We start from the raw sequence: 10,899 nt of genomic DNA, 5'->3' as shown, positions 1-10,899 counted from the left end.
GTGCTCTAGCTGTGTGTGTTGAAAGGCTTTCATTTGGGATGAATGACACTCGCCTAATGTCAGCCTCAGCATTATGAGGCATAGATCACACAGGCCCTGGGGAAATATTTAGCTTTGCAGTCTTACTGTGATATATGGGAAAGCAGATCTCAACAGGGGGGAAAACACCCCCTAAATCCCTTCAAATTGACTCTTGCAATTTCCTCTCTTACGACAGCTATCATTATATCTTATTGTTCTACAGTTTTAAGAAAATCTCATCTTCAGTGATTAGGTAGTTTATTTTTTAAGATGCTAATTTTAGCTATCATTTTTTTCCTTCATGCTCAAAAGGTTGTGTCATTCTTAGTTGTGGAAGGAAATATTGTGGTGTGTGTGTGTGTGTGTGTGTGTGTGTGTGTGTGAATTTGTTACAACAGTGCTAATATTCATCCCATGGGTTGAAATGCTACATAATCTTAGGCAGACTTCTGTATATTCTTAGGGTAAGGGTCTTGAAAAAAAATCATGCACTCAATGACCTCATTCAAAATAGAGAAACTGAAGCCCAGAAAGATGGTGTGATATACAGAAGGCCATCAGCCAGTGATCGTTGGAGCTGTAAGTCAAACACGGGTCTCTGACTCTTTCACTGACCATGACATGGAATAAACGGTATGGACATCCTTAAACAGAAGCATTGGCTGTGTAATTGCATCCAATATCCTTTAAGATTCTTTTCAGCTAAAAGTTTTAGGGCACTGTTACCTTTTCTTAGCATCCAACGGAAACAGCATACCCTGTAGAGTACGGGACTTTTCCACAGAAGCTTCTTTCCTCATTAACTTGGTTCTTGTGAAATATTTGTTTCAGCCAAATTTCAGAACTTCTCCTTAGGTGTAGTGTTCGGAGATGAGCAAGCAGTGGTGGAGTCTTCATTTTATTCAGCCAATCTGGAACTTCCTTTGTATCTTCTAAGATCCTTCTAGAGGGCTGTCACTCAGTTCAGAATTTATAATGGTAGTTGTTCTTGTATTCAGAAGTATAGATTTTAATGGCAGGATTGACCTTGAGACTTCCTTTAACCTAGAGGCTGCAGGCCAGCAGCCATATGTGAGTCCGTGCAGATATGTTTTGTTTGTGTTGCAATGGGAAGCAAAATTAAACTGGTTGCGAATATTTAGCATCCAGGAAATTTTGTGCAAAAATTCAGGTATCTCATTTTTCAAGAAGATCAGAAGACTTGGTAATAGTGGATCCTCTTTCCCCTGCGGAAAACACATCAGCTAGCTGTGGCAGCATGTGCTCCCTGTCGATGGAGCGTGTGTTCCCCAATTCTCCATAGTCCCCAGGGGACCTGATTTAGGCTACCAGGTATTTGGGTTTGTCAATACTGATCTCTTCCAATCTCTTATGTGTTCAAATAGTTCTCTTTCAAGGGAAATCTAGTTCTACAGAATGCTAGGCCAGGCCACAGATCAATGGCACCAGGGAGGAGGCGAAATTAATTCTTTGGCCTTAACCTCTCCTTATTTAAAAGGTAGGGAGAGAAATGATGACTTCAGCAGAATATGCCATTGGTCTTGATACCTAGTCCGGATATTAAGCCAGATACTGAGTCTCAGTGACTTGAAAATTAAAGTATTAAGCAAGCGAACACAGCTTCAGCATAATCTTCGGGTGCCTACAAGAGAAAAGAAAGGAAAAATGACAACCGAAGGGTAATACTTTTTACTTAAGAGATCAATGACATAAAAATAAGAAAAAAAATGATATGTGATAGCAACATGGATAGCAACACAACGCCCTGAATTTCCAAAGAGCTGAAATCCTGGAAACCAGCCCAAGGATATGTTTTCTATAATCTATTCTTTAACAAAATAATCACCTCTTGATCACTCAGCGTGGGGATTTGGGGATGAAGAGCCATGACCCTTTCCCAAAGGGGTTTACTAGTACTGAAAATGTGAACACAACGACAACACAGGGCAAACTAGGATAAATACTGCAGGAAGAAGAAAGCGAATGGTGTTGGTTTTACTGGGAAGCAGATCATGACAAAAAGGTAGGTTGCCATTGGGGTTGACTGGAAGGAGGAAATTACATTTGATACGGGCTTTGGGCAGATAGAGGTGAGAAGAGTTTCCAGCAAAATAATTTAAGCAAACTCGGAGGTTAGTACTGTCTGAACTGTTCCTGAGGGATAGAGGGAATTAGCTGTGGCTGCATGTAGAGCCAGTGGGACTGACGGGGAATGAGACTGGAAATCTGGGTCTACACCAGATTCTGGGTATTGAATGGTAGGCAGAGGGCTTGTGATTTGAGGGGCATTACGATGACTGAACAGGCATTTTGCCCAAGCTCACAGCTATCTGAGTTCACAATTTGGCAGTGACAGAATATCTGTGCAGGTATCCCTTAGCTCTGCTTTAAGTTTTTCAAAAGAATTAAGAGAGAAAATACCAGAATTGAGCACTTCTAAACACAGTGGACAGTTCAAATGCTTACTGAGGGAGGCACGGTGGTAATATACAGTAGAATTAGAAAAACGGATGAAAATAGTTTGAAAATACATTGAGAAACTTGTAAGAAATGTTTGGGGGAGAAAGATGGTTAAGACTGTTTTTTAAATCAAATCTATTCCTTTGGATAGAAAAATGGTGTTGCATAAGTTCTTAACTTGTAGCATGTAGAGAGTTATTTTTAGCTGATAGGCGTTTTCCTTTGGTCTGGGAAGCATTCACCCCCTAAGGAATAGTTGTAGAATGTCCTTGAATGTCCTGGTCATAGCCTGCTCCATAATAGACACTGCTAGAAAATTCCACAACTATGTAAATATACGCGTATGAATGCTCCACTGAGGTTTACAGAATTCTTTTTTTTTTTTTTGCTTTTACAATATTTTAATGGCTGCACAATATTCCATTGTATGACTGTACCATCATTAATTTAACCAGTCTCCCAACAGTAGACATTAAAATTGTTTCCAAATATTTTTTTGCTGCTGTAAACAACGTTATAACAAACATCCTAGAGCAAAATCTTTGGGCACGTTCTTTACAGAATTCTTCATGGGCTGAAGGGAAGGTTCTGGTCTTGTGAAGAGCGGCGACCGTCACTAAAACAATGTTTACACATATAACTCCAGGTATTTGTGTGATTAACTAAGCTTTTCTCATTTGCATGCACATGGTCGTGGATGAGATTGGTTCAGAATTGTACCTATATCTCAAAGGTCTGTGCTTCAAAGGAAGTGGGTAGGTGATGAGGCACAGAGTAAAACAAAGTATTTGAACAAGACTCATTCATTTAAAACTATTTCTTGAACATCTGTTCCATACAAACATCTCTTTAAGTTTCATTCATTCAAAATTATTTATTGACTATGTCTCCTAAGATTTGGAAAAACAGCATCAATGAACAAAAAGAAATAATATCTGCCCTCAAGTCGTTTACATTGCTAATGAGACACGTGGAAAATAAACAAAAGCAATCAGTAAAATATGTAATATACGAGAGATAGAGAAAAATAGAGCAGGAGATAGAAAGTCTTGAAGAGGTGAAATTTCAGGGAGACATAACTTGTTATTTGAGTAAAGATCCTAATGATACAAGGGAGTGGGCCATGTAAATAATTGGAGAAACAGCATTCCAAGTAAATGGAAAAGCAAGTGCAAAGGTCCTGAGACAGAGGCATGGCTTCTTGGCACCTTTAAAGAATAAGATTGAATTAAGTGGAAAAATCTTTGGAAATAAAGTTAGAAAGACGACGGTGGAATGGGGTGGGGGCAGCAATAATGCAGAGCCCTGTAAGGGCTTTTACTTTCACTCTGAGTAAAGTGGGAGCCATTTGTAGGTTTGGGGCAGATGAATGACATGGTCTGATTTACATGTCAAAGGGATCCTTCTGTCTGTGTGTTGAGAATAGATGAGGATGGGGTGGGGAGAGGGCAGGCAGAAGCAGGGAGAGTCACTGGATTCATTACTGTAATCCAGATGAGCGATGCGGAATCTTGGACAGGAGGATAGTGGTGGCAGTGATGATGTGTGTTTGGGTCTTGTGGTGACTGACTGAATGAGGAAGACAGAAAGCAGCCGAGGATGACTCCAAGGTTTTTGCTGAACAACTGGTAGAAAGGAGTGGCCTTTATGTGAGGTGGAGAAGACCATGAGAGGAACAGATGTGCTCCGCAAAGAAACAGTAGGAGCTTACTTTTGGACAGATTAATTGGGTGATGTCAAGTAGTAAGTTAATAGATGAATCTAGGATTCAGTGAGCATATCTAAGCTGAAGATAAAAAGTGGGAGTCCTCAACACACGTGATATTTACAGCAGTGAAATTAAATGAGATCATCAAAGGAGTTAGACAGACAGTACAGGAGGGAGACAGAATGTATAAGAGGTTTAATGGCTGACTTGGGGTGCTGTAAGGTTTGGGGTTAGGAAGTTGAGCGAAATTTAGTCAATAAGTACCAAAGGGGAAAAGGCATGGTGCGGGTGGTCCTATGCCAACAGAGAGGTGGATTTTTTAGTCACTGAAATTGTTTAGAACCCCCAGCACATGGTATAGTGGAAAGCATTTTTCATTTACGTTTTCTTTACACAATGCACCACTTATCATTATCTGCCCGCGGGAGCATACCATGCCTACTGCTCCCACCGCCTTGTATTCTCTGGTTCCATAGGAACCAAGAAAGGAAGCGGAGGAGAAGGAGCCCGGGTGATCGGTGAACACCTGGGCGGGTGTGGTGTGTTCTGGGAAACCAAGTGAAGACACTGTCCAAAGAGGAGAGAGTGGTTGGACCGCACAGATGCTGCTGAGACGTGGAGTGACGTGATGTCAGAGATCTGAGCATGCATCAAGCGGCTGGGTGGGTTCAAAAGAGAATGGAAGAAGAGGATTGAAGCTGGTGAACGCATGTTTCCTTTCAAGGGGCTTATTCATAAAGTGACCCAGAGAAAATGAGCACAAATTAGAAGAGAGAGAGACTTTTTTTTCTCTTAAGAGAAAGAGGATAGAAATATATCTTTGTAGAAACCATAGCTTGATTGATACACATAAATCGAGTATATTGTTTACCTTCTCTACCCTTGTGAAGTTGTCCTGATAAAGGTTATGGTTTTACTTTTTTTACAGAGGAAAATAAGGCTCAGGGGGTTGAAGTCTTCTGCCCCAAATCACATAGCAAATTAATAATAGATGGGACTCAAACATGGCTTCTAAAAGTCAAGTTCATTGCTATCTTCATTACCACTGCCTAGTATACTACACAGATAATTTTGGATATTGCTTATAGCTTTAGAACTCTCTACAAAGCTCTATAAAACTTTCATTGTCATTGTTTAATGACCTTTTGTAAATCTCAGGGAATTCCCACTTCCCAGCAATGTCTCCTAAACGGCAGGTGCTTTTATACTAGATGCAGGATATTTAGAACACTGGGAAGGAACTAGAATTTTGCATCTGTATCAAGGACAATTTGTAATATTTGGGAAGATGGACTTCCCATATCTTGCAAATACGGATTTCAGGTTGAACCATTTGCATGCTTGAGGATGGGAATGCAATTTCTTATGACTGTAATCTCAGATTGAGTCTCATATCAACCTCTTCGTCTAGCAGTCTATTAGGTTGGTGCAAAAGTAAATGTGGTTTTTACAATTATTTTTAACCTTTTAAATTGCAATTACTTTTGCACCAACCTAATATTACTACTGACATTATGATGCATCCTGCATGCTTTCAGTTAGTTTCTTCTGTTTACATGGGGTTCCCGGTCCATAACCCTACCTGGTTTCCAATTGCTACTCTGTACTACGGAAACACTGAAACATGTATCATTTGACTTAGCCCAGGTCAATGCATGTCCAGATTGAAGTGATTTGCACGCCATTTGTCATCCCCCCAGTGGCAGCTGTTCTCTCCTATCATGTTGGCATCAAAAGGCAACTCCTAGAGTAAAATACAACCATCCTCTTTCAGCAGCAGTTCGAACTATGTCCTTGGTGTCTGCTTAGTGTTTGGCTTTGTGCAAGCACTCTTAGATACGTATGTATCCGGTATCCGGACAGCTCAGTCTAACCATACAATACCCTTATAATGCTATTTCACTTTGTACAGATTCCTATCTATGGCTTTATCCAGCCATCTTGTAATTATTTATTTGCAAATATGATTTCTTCACAGACAATGTACTCCATAAGGACAGAAATTGTATTTGCAGGTTTTCTTCTACTATCCACCCATCTCTTTTCCCTAGCGCAGTGTTTGTCACAGAGAAGTTGCCCCCAAAATGTGTTTGACTAAGTAAATAAAATTGAGCATTTTGTACCTTGTAGAGTTGCACTATGGAGATTAATCTGTCACATAAGAAAAAAAGTGGAGTACCCAAGTTCAAGATATCCTTACATGCAGAATTAATAATCAAATCTATGACTTTGGAAGCCAACTGGTGTGGTTCATTTTGCTCTACAGTCAGGGATACGTAAACCTGTATAATTGATGTGTCCATTTTGAAAATTTCACACCATCATTACTCATGCCTATAATCCTCAGGAGTGCCAGTATAATAGTTAAGAGCTATTGATAAACATTGGTTTAATTGTTAATGTATTTAATAAATTAGAAATTCTTAAGGATCAGTAAAAGAAAGATGAAACCAATAAAAATGTACCAAGATATACACCCACCAACCTTTGCAGCCTCACAACTGAAAAAAGCATTATAAATTAAAACAAATATTTGACTCATTTAAACCATTAACTACATTTTTTAAAAGAAATATAAAACCTTCTACTGACTTGAAGGAAATAAGCTTTATATATATTTTTTCGTTTTTGTAACATTTTTATAGAGATACAATTGGCATCCAGTAGTTCCCCCTTATGCGTGGGGAATAAGTTTCAAGATCCCCAGTGGACGCCTGAAACCACAGATAGTACTGAACCATATATATGTATATGCCTGTAATCTCAGACTGAGTCTCGTATCAGTCTCTTCCTTCAGCAGTGAATTTGTATCTATTAGGTTGGTGCAAAAGTAATTGTGTACCAATTATGTTTTTTCCTGTACATACCTACCTATGATAAAGTTTAACTTATAAATTAGGCACAGTAAGATATTAACAATAAAAACTAATAATAAAATACAATTATAACAATATATTGTAATAAGAGTTATGTGAATGGCTTTGGGGCTATTATTAAGTAATCCCTGGTCAAAGGGATGATTCACATCCTAGGTGGAACAGAGCACAACAGCACACGATTTCATCACACTACTTAGAATGGCATGCAATTTAAAATATATGAAATGCTTATTTCTGGAATATTCTATTTAATATTTTCAGACTGTGGTTGACCCCGTACCTGAAACCACAGAAAGCAGAACTGTGGATAAAAGGGAACTGCTTTATAACATGTTTGTTTTGAGTATAAGATGTAATAATTTCATATTTGTATATATTTCAAAATGATGACTCCAATAAGTCTAGTTATTCACTACATATAGTTATAATTATTTTTGTGATGAGAACTTTTGAAATATACTCTTTTACCAACTTGCAAATATGCAATACAGTATTATTAACTATAGTCATTATGCTGTACATTCCATTCAAGGACTTACTTATTTTACAACTGGAAATTTGTACCTTTTGACTCCCTTTACCTATTTTTCCCACCCCTCTCCCCCTGCTTCTAGCAACCACCAATCTGTTTTCTGTATTTTTCAGTTCATTTTTTTTGTTGTTGCTGTTTGTTTTGTTTTAGATTTCACATATAAGTGGGCTTTATATTCTACTGAGACTTAAACTGCTGTAATATTTCTGGGACAGCCATATATTTCTGGGATGGCCAATTTGACAGATATAACAAAAACCTTGCATTTACAAACTCTTTGACCCAGCATTTGTCTTTCTAGGAATTTATACAGAGGAAAAAATAAGGGTTATGAAATGTTTTACCTACAAGGATCTTCTGTGCATGCATAGTCATTATAAAAGCAAAGCGAAAGGAAGCAACATGAATATACAACAATAGGGGATGCATTAAATAAATATGACTGGTTGTGTGATGGAACCCTATACAGCCACTAATATGCTGTCGTAGGAAATTATTTATTAACTGCTTGGTGTAGCACAGTGGTAGAAACGGGCTTCAGGTCCAAAAGACCTTTGATCAATTTAGAGCTCTTGTCACTTACTATGTGAGCTTGAGCAAATTCCTCCACCTTTCTGAGTTTCAGTGTCCTAATCTATAAAATGAGGGTTATTATAATACCTGTGGTGAGTTTGAAATTAGCCAATGCAGTTAAAGCCAAGTGTTTGGCACACAGGAAATGCTTAAAAAGTGTTGGGTACCATTGTTAGTATCAGTATCTTCCTCAATATGTTACGGGTAAAAGGCAGCTTTTGGAATAATATTTACAGCATAACACCATTTTTCACGTAAAAATATGATATCTACAGATAAACGTCAAAGAAGTCTGAAAGGATGTACATCAAAAAATTATTTACTTTCATTTTCTCTGCATGGTAGATTTAAGGGGACATTTCTTTCCCTTCTTTTGCTTTTATGTAGGACGTATAACATAATAAGGAAAGTTAAATGTGTCCAAATAGTCACTAACAGCAACCTCTATGAATGACTACCTGTCAATGCAGTAGTTCTTTGCCTGAGTTATCACTGTTTTTCTCATCGTCACCAAAATCTCTCTGTACCGTTGCCATCAAGGACACATAGCTGGTGTTTGGTAGTGCTAGGCTAATTACCTCCAGGCTCCCCTTGCTCCTCTACCCTTGTCCTTCTGCCATACCCTATGTGGTGTGTATCAGACACATTTATTAAGCATCTGTTCTGTTCAGAACACTCGGTTTTGGCAGGGAGGGTGGGATGCAAAACAGGGACTGGTTTCTGACCTGGAGTTGCTTATAGTTCCCCTGGAGGGAAAGAGCCCTCATCTATGGTGCCTATAATGCTTCATCTTGTTGACAGAGGAGGTCCTTCTGTCTCAAGTGAGTTTGGGTGGCTAGGGACAGCTCCCTTAAGGAGGACTGGCTGAACAATTAGGTGCACTTTCAAAACAAGTATCCTCATTTTCATGGCTCACAGGTACAGTGATCTCTGAGGAGGATGGAGCCCTCCCAAACTCCTGTGTCACCAGTACCTTTGATGACGTTTCTTGTACGACTGCCTTTGCCTGTGACCTCACCACTTTCTGGGGTCTTAGACTTTTATTCTTATATTTCAGTCAATTCATTTTGTGTCCATAAGCCCTGTGGCTCTGACTTAAACTCACTTCCTTGAAAATTCCTAAAAAAAAGTGCTAAACATTTCCCCCCCTCAATTATATAAAATATGTTCAATGTTTAAAACAAGTTGGGAAATTTTAAAAAATGTAAAAAAGAAAGTAAAAATCACCCAAAAGCCAGGCATGCAGAGATAATCATTCATAACATATGTGGTGCATTTGCTTTCAATGCATGTATGGGTGTTTTTTTGTTTTGTTTTGTTTTTAATATAATATCTTATAACCTGCATTTCTTCTTCATAATATCTTTCTTGTCAACTAATATTTGTCTACAGGATTATTCTATAACATCTTTTGCAACCTACCCCTCCCAGAGATAAACTCCTTTAGCCACAATAAGTCTAATTCACTACAATTTTTTATGTTAATGAGTATGTTAATTTCTAGTGCTTTTCTTGTTTACATATACTTTAGGATTTGAAAATAAAACCAAAGGGTATGTGAGCTTAGGACCCTGTTTTTTCACTTGATTGTCTTCAAACACATGATTTCTCAGGGTTGTATTATATTCCACTATGGGTGTGTACACATAGTATAATAAAATAAGTATCTTTAAGATTAAATAGCTCTAATTTAGGATTAGAAGCTTAAATTATTATCCCCTCTACTAGGCTCTAAACTCCATGCAAGAAGATCTATTTTTGATTCATTTTTGCTTTGTAGTTGCATAGCCAATTAACAAAGACAGCATCCTTCATTCTAAGTAAGATGAACTCTAAATGGTAGCTTTCATTGTATGAAGGAATCTGGGAAGCTCGGTCTGCATCATTTCAGAGACTGGAGAAGAGGCCATCATCCACAATGTTATGGTTGGTTGGGGTAGGAGGGAGAATTTCACTTTGGATGGTCCCGGTCTAGCTGGATGAAGGCCCAGGCTAGGTAGGTTAGTCCTCTCTGTAGTGCTACTGTCATTGCTTGGAGGGAATAGCTAATGAAACCAGACAAGAAGTTCCTACCATTCATTGTTTTCTTGCTTGTTAAATTCTAAAATGAGATAATAAGTTGTTCTACTTATTGATTTCTAATCTTTGGTGCTCCGCAAGATGTAATTTTCTATAAGCATATAATCAAAGACTAGAAAGATTTTATTTATAGTGGGATAAAGGTGATAAAAATAAATATATTCCAGCCTTGTTATTTTTGGTATTTGATCTGCTTTGTAAATGATCTCTTAGCTCTCTCTCGCTCTTCATTTAGAATGTGGGCTCCATACCAGGTCCATGTGGAATCCTAGACCAGCAGAGCTGGAAGGAAACTTGGGAGCAACGTAGTCCAATACTCTCCTAGCAAATATGGGGAAAAAAAAATGCCCGGAGAGAAGAACTGACTTACATCTGAACCCAGAGTTCCTGACTCCTATTACTTCAAGGCTTTCCCCACCATCACTAGCTATCATATACTCTACTTCTAATTGTTCACATTCCTCTAAAATAGATTCAGTTGATTATTAGACTTCTTTTAACCTTCCTTTTCCTTCAACCTTTAAAACTGAGTTTTGAAGCCCTGCCGTACTTAGGTATTTTGCTAGTCTTTTCGATCTATTAGCTCCTCTAATTCTCATACTGTCCTACAAGGTAAACATTGGATCCACTTCACATTTGAGAAAACT

General features: G+C 38.3%; 1 protein-coding gene across 1 annotated transcript in view; it reads left to right on the top strand.

The window, feature by feature from the left end:
* The first annotated feature begins 493 nt into the window (after positions 1 to 493).
* The window catches only part of TPRG1 (tumor protein p63 regulated 1), a 139,511-nt gene continuing 129,105 nt past the window's right edge, over positions 494 to 10,899 (top strand). Inside the window, exon 1 of the mRNA XM_033123237.1 lies at positions 494 to 600. The gene's annotated coding sequence lies outside the window, so the exon portion shown is untranslated. The remainder of the gene's footprint in view (positions 601 to 10,899) is intronic.

This window comes from Rhinolophus ferrumequinum, chromosome 2 (genome assembly GCF_004115265.2).
Source record: "Rhinolophus ferrumequinum isolate MPI-CBG mRhiFer1 chromosome 2, mRhiFer1_v1.p, whole genome shotgun sequence".
In the NCBI taxonomy this organism is placed as follows: Eukaryota; Metazoa; Chordata; class Mammalia; order Chiroptera; family Rhinolophidae; genus Rhinolophus; species Rhinolophus ferrumequinum.
The sequence above is the reverse complement of the archived record's forward strand: the minus strand, read 5'-3'. Positions and strand labels throughout refer to the sequence as shown.